The sequence below is a fragment of the Bubalus bubalis genome, chromosome 2 (genome assembly GCF_019923935.1).
Source record: "Bubalus bubalis isolate 160015118507 breed Murrah chromosome 2, NDDB_SH_1, whole genome shotgun sequence".
Lineage (NCBI taxonomy): Eukaryota > Metazoa > Chordata > Mammalia > Artiodactyla > Bovidae > Bubalus > Bubalus bubalis.
This window is the reverse complement of record NC_059158.1, coordinates 41257243-41267607: the sequence shown is the minus strand read 5'-3', so window position 1 is coordinate 41267607 and position 10365 is coordinate 41257243. Positions and strand designations below refer to the sequence as shown.

Here is a 10365-nt window from a genome sequence, read left to right as displayed (position 1 = left end):
TCACTCAGTACATTGCAACAGACATTGCCTAATGCCTGCTTGTTGATGGAACTGGATGTCTCTAGCAAGTTCTGTGGGAATGGGGCACAGGATAGCAAAAGTTTGATCGTGGCTGAGGGAGGGTATGAGAAGGGTGACGGTGACTTGGAGAGGAGAAAATAGGAAAACAGAGGTAAGTGGTGTTGAATGGGGACACGCCCTTGGCAGGAACTGAGGAAGAGACCCTGAGTCTAAGAAGGAAGGCAAAGGGATTTCTAGAGATGCCAGGAAGTAGGAGAGGGTCGAGTGTATAAGGTGGGCATATGTAGGGGATAGAGAGGTTGGTGGGAGAGGACTGTTTACGAGGAGCCCCCTGGGGAAGGGGCTGTTTGTGGGTGACATTCTGGTTCATTGCTGGCAGCGCCCTGAGCAAGTCACTTGAGCATTCACAAATGATTGCTCTGTGGAAGCTGCAGAAGAAAATGTAAAGACGTGGGAAAATGATTGTGATGTATTGATAAGTGAGAAAAAAGGAGGTTACAAAACAGGGCATAGAGTGGGATCCCTATTTTGTAACACTGGCTGGAAAGACACCAAAATGTGAACTGTGGTTGTCTCTGTTGCATGAGGATGACTTGCATTTCTTCTTGGAGTCTTTCTGTATTTTTCAGATTTTCTACAATAGACTTGAAATACGACTTTTGTATATTCAGGAAAGGTTATTTTACAGAAAAATTCATTGACTATTTGTTGAGTGCTTATTAGATTCCACAGTGTTGCACCACACTTGATGCAGAGAAATGTAAGCCATGGCCACTGCTCTCAGATTACCCTTAAATCCAGTCATGGCACAAGGGTACAGTTCAGGGCACAAGAATGTGGTCACTGGAACCTGACTGCCTGGGTTCAAGTCCCTCTTATGCAGCTTCCCCGCTGTGTGACCTGGGCAAACGACTTGACCTTTCTGTGTTTTGGTTGCCTCATCTGTAAAATGGGGCTAGTAATAGTACCTGTAAGGATTAATTGAGCTGATACACATGTGATCACTCAGAAGAGCAGCTGACACAGGATAATCAGGACCTAAGTGTTAGCTGTTATTGTTATTAGTGGTTAAGAGCTTTCCCTCTGGAGCCAGCCTGTCTGGGTTCAAATCCTTGTTCTGTCCCTGTCTGTCTTGAGCAAATGAGTTAATCCCTGTCTCTACTTCAGTTTCCCAATCTTTAAAATGGGGATGAAAAGAGTGGTGTCTCATTCATAGAGTTGTTACGAAAACTCACCAAGTGACTATGGACAAAGTCCTGAGAATAACATGTGGCACATAGAAAGTGCTCAGTAAGTGTGAGCCTCTGTAATACTAATTATTACTATTACTATTATTATCATATTATTACTATTGGGGGAGGCAGGGATTGGGGCACCATCCGTTAGAGTACCCTGTGTAGAGCCAGCATGGGGAGGGGTCCAGGGTGCATGAGACAAGCTGCTCTGGGCACAGCAGGATGGCCCTATCCATTCTCTCTTGCCTCTCCCACATTCTCCTCCAGCCCAGGTCATTCTGGTCCTTTACGATTTAAACTGTGGCCCCAGGTGCCACTCCTTGCCAATACGCCACCTCTTCCCTGATCCTTGTTTAGCCACACGGAGCGTGGGTTTATGGTAAGCTAATGAAGGCAGGTTTCCACGACTTTTATTTGCATGGGAAGGGCCCTGGCAGTACTATATTTATAGCTGTGACTTTTTTTTTTATTATTATAAAAGACTTCTATCATTACATAAACTTAAGCCCCACCTGAACCCTCCCTTGGTTTTAGGAAGGGGGTTCCTCATTCAGACTTTCAAGTTCCCATCTGCTGAAATCCAGCCCCTTTCTTTAACTGGGTCTGGTCACAGAGACTCACTTGGGTAGCATTTTCACCCATGTAAGCCTGTTTTCCTTTGTTATTGGTGCACAGTATTTTATGTCCCCTCTTGCAGCCATAACCTCTACACATCATCATTTGGGCTGGTAATATCATGAATGAATGAATGAATGTAGTCTTGTACTGTTTTAGTCTCAATAAAAATGGCTCCGTCCTGGGGTGAAGCAAAGCCCTTGGCAGACAGGAGAAGCTGGAAGACCTTTTGAATCTATGTGGAACAAGAAGCCTCTGAGATCCCACGGTGGTTGGCAGTTTAGAAACAGGATGACAAGTCTAGTTGGGAAATGTTTTAAATTTGGAGACTTAACCAGGGTGAAATTGATGAATGGTCACAGGTCAGGGAGAAAGGAGCCCTAATGTACCTGAATTCTTTATTGAGAGCTTGTGTTCTTACATTTAGGCTTTATTAATACTGCTGTGCTGACCCATTTTATTAAAAATTTGGGTTTTTATTTAAAAACAAGTGAAATTGACCAGAGGGGAAGCCTGCTTGTCTCAATGTTTGGCAGGAACTCCCAGTGTCTCTCTGGCCTTCTGGATTATAAATATATATATTATAACATATTATATATATATATGTATATATTTGATTGATTGATTGATGGCCTCACGGGGTCTTTGCTGCTATGCGTGGCCCATCTCCAGTTGCAGAGTGTGGGGGCTACTCTCTGCTGTAGTGCGTGGTCTTCTCACTGCTGTGGTTTCTCTTGTTGCGGAGCATGGGCTCTAGGAGTGTGGCCTTCAGTAGTTGCAGCTCGTGGGCTCTAGAATACAGGCTCAGTAGTTGTGGTGAACGGGCTCAGTTTTCCTGAGCTCAGGAAACATGCTCAGTTCAGACATGTGGGCTCTTCCAGGACTAGGGATGGAACCCATGTTCACAGCATTGGCAGGCGATTCTTTACTGCTAAGCCACCAGGGAACCCCCTTCTGGACTATATTTGAGGGGACTTTTTCAGGTGGTGCTCAGAACTCCCAATTTATCCCACACAAGACACTTCATACTCTCTGGGGTTGTTTTATGTACCCCAGCTTTATCTCTTCTGTGACTGTGAGCTCTCTTTCTATATATATAGAAAGAGAGAGAGAGAAAGAATGAGCAATTTGTTCTGTTTCTTTGGAGAACCCTAAGACAGTAGGTCTGAATATAAGTTGTTTTCTTGCTTGGAAAACCATTCTTAATGTGAATGACTTTCCATGACGCATGTGGTTGGACAGGTACAAGAGATCTGGGAGACCTCAGCAGGTTTTGGTGTCTCTCTCTCACCTTCTGAGCAGGCTTGGGCTTAACCTCGCAGTCACAAATCAGCAGTAGGAATGAAGATCTGACTCCTCCTCTGCCCCCAGCCCCCTCCATGTAGTTAGCTACACCTAAAACTATGTGTGTTTATGACAGCCAAAGACTGGGCAGAAACAGCTTAAATGTTCCTCCATGCGACAGAATATTATATAGCAGTACAAAGGAACAGGAGGTATTTTCTGCACTGGTGTGGGACAGCACTAAGATAAACACCAAAAAAAAAAAAAAAAAAAAGCAGTGAGTCCAACACTGTGTTTTCATTCTGGTGGGTGAAAAGAATATATGCATATTTGCTGACAGGTTCACAACCCCTCATCCACAATTTCAAAATTCAAAAAACTCAGAAAACCAAGGGTTTTTTCCTTCAGTTCAGTTCAGTTCAGTTCAGACCCCATGAATCACAGCACGCCAGGCCTCCCTGTCCATCACCAACTCCCAGAGTTCACTCAAACTCACGTCCATCCAGTCGGTGATGCCATCCAGCCATCTCATCCTCTCTCGTCCCCTTCTCCTCCTGCCCCCAATCCCTCCCAGCATCAGAGTCTTTTCCAATGAGTCAACTCTTCGCATGAGGTGGCCAAAGTACTGGAGTTTCCGCTTTAGCATTATTCCTTCCAAAGAACACCCAGGACTGATCTCCTTTAGGATGGACTGGTTGGATCTCCTTGCAGTCCAGGGGACTCTCAAGAGTCTTCTCCAACACCACAGTTCAAAAGCATCAATTCTTCGGCGCTCAGCTTTCTTCACAGTCCAACTCTCACATCCATACATGACCACTGAAAAAACCATAGCCTTGACTAGACGGACCTTTGTTGGCAAAGTCATGTCTCTGCTTTTGAATATGCCATCTAGGTTGGTCATAACTTTCCTTCCAAGGAGTAAGTGTCTATTAATTTCATGGCTGCAATTTTTCCTTCAGTTTGTGGCAAATTTATCGGTAGCAAAACCAGAGCTGAAAGAATGTGAGCCATTTGTAGCTGTTATTTATCCCAGTTAGTGTGACTATCTTATACCTCAGACCTAAGGTAACCAACCCATCATCATGCTTGCCTGTGACTGAGGGATTCCTTGGACGTGGAACTTACAGTGTTAAAACTGGGACAAAGGATCATCCTATACAGAGCCTAGACAGACCCTCGAATGGAGGGAAAGTGTCACAAAATACATGGTACGCGTACCTCATTACTTGCCTAAAATCCTAGAAGTTCTGCATCTTGAAACCCATTTGTTCCCAAATGTTTTGGATGAAAGACTGTGGACCTGGACGCTCATGAAAGTGAAAGTGTGTCACTCAGTGGTATTGGACTCTTTGCCACCCCCTGGACTGCAGCCCCGGAGAAGGTGATGGCACCCCACTCCAGCACTCTTGCCTGGAAAATCCCATGGGCGGAGGAGCCTGGTGGGCTGCAGTCCATGGGATCGCTAGGAGTCGGACACGACTGAGTGACTTCACTTTCACTTTTCACTTTCATGCATTGGAGAAGGAAATGGCAACCCACTCCAGTGTTCTTGCCTGGAGAATCCCAGGTACGGGGGAGCCTGGTGGGCTGCCGTCTACGGGGTTGCACAGAGTTGGACACGACTGAAGTCACTTAGCAGCAGCAGCAGCAGCAGGACTGCAGCCCACCAGGCTCCTCTGTTCATGGACTCCAGACAAGAATACTGGAGTGGGTAGCCATGCCCTTCTCCAGGGGATCTTCCTGACCCAGGGATCGAACCTGGGTCTTCTGCATTGCAGGCAGATTCTTTACTACCTGAGCCACCAGGGAAGTCCAGGATGTTCATAGACCGTCCCTGGAAGGAGATACAAACGACCAGCCTCAACCTCTGGAAGGAAATGGATGGCCGGTGGGCAGGGTTAGGAGGGAATTTTCACTGAGTATCATTTTGTATCTTTGGATTGTACTAACTCCTCAGAAAATAAATAAAGGAATGCATGGGAAAACAAAACCCTCTACTTTTGACTAAACTACAGATAGAATTTTTTAAAAATTTGAGAAGATAAATTACTATGCTGCTGTTATTCTTTACCATCTGAGCCACCAGGGAAGTTCAGGATGTTATTGATGCTGTCAGAGAAATATTTGTCTTCCTGATTCTGCTGATTCCAGTGTATCTTGTTCTCAGAGCTGTTTGTCTGTTGAGCCCTGATTTGAGAATCAAGAGACTTGATTGTCCTTTTCTGAGCCGAGGGCTGAGAAGGTGTCTCCTGGAGCAGCAGGTGGACCCTTGCTCTAGCTTCAGGAGCACGCTCCACAGCCCCAGGCGATTTTTTTTTTTTTTTTCCTGGTTGGTAGTTGTTATTATTATTTTGAAAGAAGAAGAACAATCATGCAAAGCAAGTAGAAACAGGCTGGGTCAGCTGAAAATACCCACGTGCTCCCTCCTTGGGTCTCCCGGTGATATAATTAGCTGGTTTTATCCAGCGGTGAGTGGGCGGCTTGCTCCCCTGGCAGCCGGCAAGGCCAGAGGATGATGCAACAAAAGGCAAGCCCGGGCAAGGCCGAGCCGGGGCTGTGCCGGCCAAAGATGCTGATGCGATACACTGGGGTGGGGGTGGGGGTGGGGCGGGAATAGCCGGAGTGGTTCGGAGCTGCAGGCGTCTGGGGGACCCGACTGCCTGGGGGGCAAAGCTGGCCTGCTCACTAAGCCTTGCGCTCTCACCCCACCTGCCCCTTCAGCCTTTCCCCCCACCCCTACTTAGTGACAGACACTATTCCCAGTTCTCTGATTCTCAACTGAGATGGAAGTTCTGCTGAGAACTTCTAGAGGTAAGGAAGGGGCCCTTGTGCACTGGTAGACTAAATCAGGGTTCCCAAAGCTGTGAGGCTGGAGGGCTGGGAGGTTTCAGTTACTGGGGAGGTTTTTCAAACCCCTGTATCCTTGTGTAGCTGGTTGACCCTCACACAATTTTAATTCAGTAGGTTCAGAAAGGGGACCAGAAATCGGAAATAAGTTTTTAAAAGAATATTTACTTATTTATTTTTGGCTGCAAGGAGGTCTTGGTTTCCGCATGTGGGATCTTTGTTGCGGTACAGGCTTAGGTAAGTGGGATCTTAGTTCCTTACCAGAGATTGGAACCTTCAGCCCCAGCTTTTGAAGGTTGATTCTTAACCACTGGACCACCAGGGAAGTCCTGGAAATAGGTTCTTAATTGTGTTTAATTATTATTTTAAATACAGTTAGCTATTAAGAATATATTATGAGGAATAAGCCTATTTTGCATTCAGGGTGGTACACAGCACAACTCCAGGGGGCGCTGTCCACACAGACTCAGATGGTGCTAATGGTGCCCATGGAGGTGACACAACAAACCTGCCTCTGTCCCCAGAGGCAGCCACTCTCATTGTTTCTTGTGTCTTCTTCCAGAGAGATTCGGTGTACTTGTAGGATGTGAACATTTTTCAAAAGGGGGTTCCCCTCTCTCCCATTCCCTATGTTGAGAATCCCTGAGCTGGAGGGCGGATGGTCTGAAAATGGAGTTCGGGTATCTGCAAAGTGATAAAGGAGGAGTGGACCTTCCCTTAAGTCCCACCACAGCAGGCCCCCTCTCCCCTACCAGGTCCAGGCTGGGTCCCTATCAAGGACTATCTGCAGGGACTTCCCTGGTGGTCCAGCAGTTAAGAATTTGCCTCCCAATGCAGGGGATGCTGGTTTGATCCCTGCTTGGGGAGCCGAGATCCCACATGCCACAGGGCAACTAAGCCTGTGCACCTCAGTTAGGGAAGGCTTTGTGCTGCAGCATAGTTCCCATGAGCCGCAACCAAGACCTGATGCAGCCAAATAAATAAATATTTTTTTTAAAACTACCTACATTTCAGGCAGTAAAAGGCTTTTTCTCAGTAATCCTCCTAGGTCCCCTGGAGATTTTCAGATGGATTTGCTGAGTAGGGAATTTTCCTGCATTTCGATCCAGTGATTTCTCAGCAGACTTTGATGTTGTCTAGTCAAAACAAAACAAACCAAACTTGTGTACCAGAAGGGGGAAATTGGGTCCTGCTGTGTGACTTTATACAAGTCACACTGTCTCTTTGTGTCTTGATTTCTTCCTCTGGGAAATGAGGAGCATCATGTCTACTGCGCACCCCTCCCCCCCGCCCTTTTTTTTCAACCTCTCACAAAGGTTGTACGATCATGGATATGAAAGTACCCATTTTCGAACTTCCCTGAAGGTCCAGTGGTTGAGATGCTGCGCTTCCAATGCAGAAGCATTGAAATGCCAGGCATTTGATTCCTCGTTGGGGAACTGAGATCCTATGTGCCTCGTGGCAAGGCCAAGTTAAAAAATAAAAAAATTTAAACAGTACACGTTTTATAGATGAAGATTTGAGGTCCAAGGTCATGCAGCTCAGAGGTGTTCCTGTTCTCCTTGTGGTCAGGTCCAGAAACTCAGCAGGAAAAAACTCTCTTGCGGGAAGGGAGTGGGAAGAGGAAGAAGGGGTTCTGATCCGCCTTGCTCCTTCGCTGTGGCAGAGACGGCTAGCAGATCATCATAGATCTGTGCCCCTAGCCGGGGACTACACAGACCCTTGCATCTAAGTGGGACCACGTGACAAGTTCTTTCCAGTGCACTGTGGGTAGGAAATGATACGTGTTACTTCTGAACCAGGTGTGAAGAAAGGCATATACCTTTTTCGTGTTCTTCTTTCTTCCTCCAGCTGGAAGCAGAGGTCCTGATGCCCTTGGGCATAGTGGAGCTGCAGGATGGAAAGGGCCTGAGTCCCTGAATCATCGTCACACCTGGAGGTCAGCTACTTGCCAACCAGAACAACTCAACTGTATTCATTATGTGAGTGAGACATAAAGTATTGGGTTGTCGCTGGAATTTGAGAGTTCGTTTATTACAATGTCTAGTGTCACCCTGGGCTTCCCTGGTAGCTCAGCTGGTAAAGAATCCGCCTGCAAAACAGGAGACCCCAGTTCGATTCCTGGGTCAGGAAGATCCCCTGGAGAAGGGCATGGCAACCCACTCCAGTATTTTGCCTGGAGAGTCCCATGGACAGAGGAGCCTGGTGGGCTACAGTCCATGGGGTCGCAGAATCAGACACGATTGAGCAACTAAGCACAGCAGAGTACAGTGTCATCCTAACACACACTTCCACTTTTCTTTCTCAGCCCTGCACTGAGCCACTTGCTTGTACCCAAAAGGAGACTTTGGTAATCATCCCTCAGAGCAGGTGCTCTGAACCTTAGCTCTGAACGTGGGGCCACCAGCATATGGGGATTGGGTTTGCAGCTGTTACATTCCACAGTGGCCCTAGTAGCATTTTGACTATGTGTGACACTCAGCGCCATCCTAGGGGAGCAAAGATAAGGACAGACAGCTGACAGGAGAGGGGAGCAGAGAGGGAGGGCCCACAACCAGAGCCCTGGGTCTGCCTGGAATCTCTGCCTGTGTCATCTCAGCCAAGCCAGCACCTCTTGGGCCCTCCATTTCCCCATCTGTAACATGAGTCTAAAGCACATATCCTGGATGGAAAGTGGGGGAAGGTGGGGATGGTGAGGGGTCAGATAATGGATCTGACTATGCAGTTGGAGGACCCAAACCCAAGATCCTCAGAACTTTGATGTGTGCTGGGGCTTTTTCTTGGGAGGGGCTTAAAAATAATTTGTTAGGAAAGAAAATATGAAAGAATGCCTGATTCCTATGTTTGGGGCATCATTCAGAAAGCTATTCTGGGCTAAAGGATCTGGAAGAGAGATGTCCTGATGGCTTTAAACGCTACCTCCGAGGATTGAACTCAGTGTCTATGGGTAGTTCCTCTTGCCACCAAATGTTTATTGACAGGTGTCCAATATCTGAAATTCCACCATTAGTGCTTCATTCCTTTGGATTCCTTTTTTGTTCTTCCACAAAAATGCAAGCAGTGATAATCCCAAACATGTGTTCAGTGCTTTAGACTTTTTCCAGGAATCTTGAAAGATACAGACAGGTCCAAATGCCAAACGCAGGTGCTTCATTAATCATTTTATCTCCTGACAGGAAGATTGTGGAGGCAATTCTACTCCTGGGTGTATAATCAAGAATAACTTGCAAATGTAGCCCAAAGACATGGATAGGAATAATTATAGCAGCCTTATGGCAGAAAGTGAAGAGGAACTCAAAAGCCTCTTGATGAAAGTGCAAGTGGAGAGTGAAAAAGTTGGCTTAAAGCTCAACATTCAGAAAACGAAGATCATGGCATCCGGTCCCACCACTTCATGGGAAATAGATGGGGAAACAGTGGAAACAGTGTCAGACTTTATTTTTGGGGGCTCCAAAATCACTGCAGATGGTGATTGCAGCCATGAAATTAAAAGACGCTTACTCCTTGGAAGGAAAGTTATGACCAACCTAGATAGCATATTCAAAAGCAGAGACATTACTTTGCCAACAAAGGTCCATCTAGTCAAGGCTATGGTTTTTCCTGTGGTCATGTATGGATGTGAGAGTTGGACTGTGAAGAAGGCTGAGCACTGAAGAATTGATGCTTTTGAACTGTGGTGTTGGAGAAGACTCCTGAGAGTCCCTTGGGCTGCAAGGAGATCCAACCAGTCCATTCTGAAGGAGATCAGCCCTGGGATTTCTTTGGAAGGAATGATGCTAAAGCTGAAACTCCAGTACTTTGGCCACCTCATGTGAAGAGTTGACTCATTGGAAAAGACTCTGATGCTGGGAGGGATTGGGGGCAGGAGGAGAAGGGGACGAGAGAGGATGAGATGGCTGGATGGCATCACCGACTCAATGGACGTGAGTCTGAGTGAACTCCGGGAGTTGGTGATGGACAGGGAGGCCTGGCGTGCTGAGATTCATGGGGTCACAAAGAGTCGGACACGACTGAGCGACTGATCTGATCTGATGCATAATAACACAAAATTGGAAATAACCAAAGTGCCCACTGACAGGAGATGGGGATCACTGGACGTGAAATAACAGTGAAAATGATTGAGCCCTGTTTTAATAACATATTGTTGCATAACAGGCCATGTTAAAACATAGGGGCAACCATAATCATTGATTTGCTCACAAGTCTACCATTTAGGCGGGGGCTCATTGAGGATGGCTTGTCTCTACTCCATGTGACTTCAACTGGGGAGGATTAACTGAGGGTGAACAATCAGTGTTTTAATTAATATTCCTTTTGGCTGTACTGGGCCTTTGTTACTGTGTGGGTTTTTCTGTAGTTGCAA

At 46.6% G+C, this 10365-nt stretch overlaps 1 long non-coding RNA gene across 1 annotated transcript; it reads left to right on the top strand.

The window, feature by feature from the left end:
- Positions 1-5566: 5566 nt before the first annotated feature.
- LOC102402749 lies at positions 5567-9384 on the top strand. The gene is made up of 3 exons (XR_326817.4): positions 5567-5966; positions 7854-7984; positions 9179-9384. It is a non-coding gene; the product is annotated as an uncharacterized LOC102402749 (long non-coding RNA).
- Positions 9385-10365: the final 981 nt, after the last annotated feature.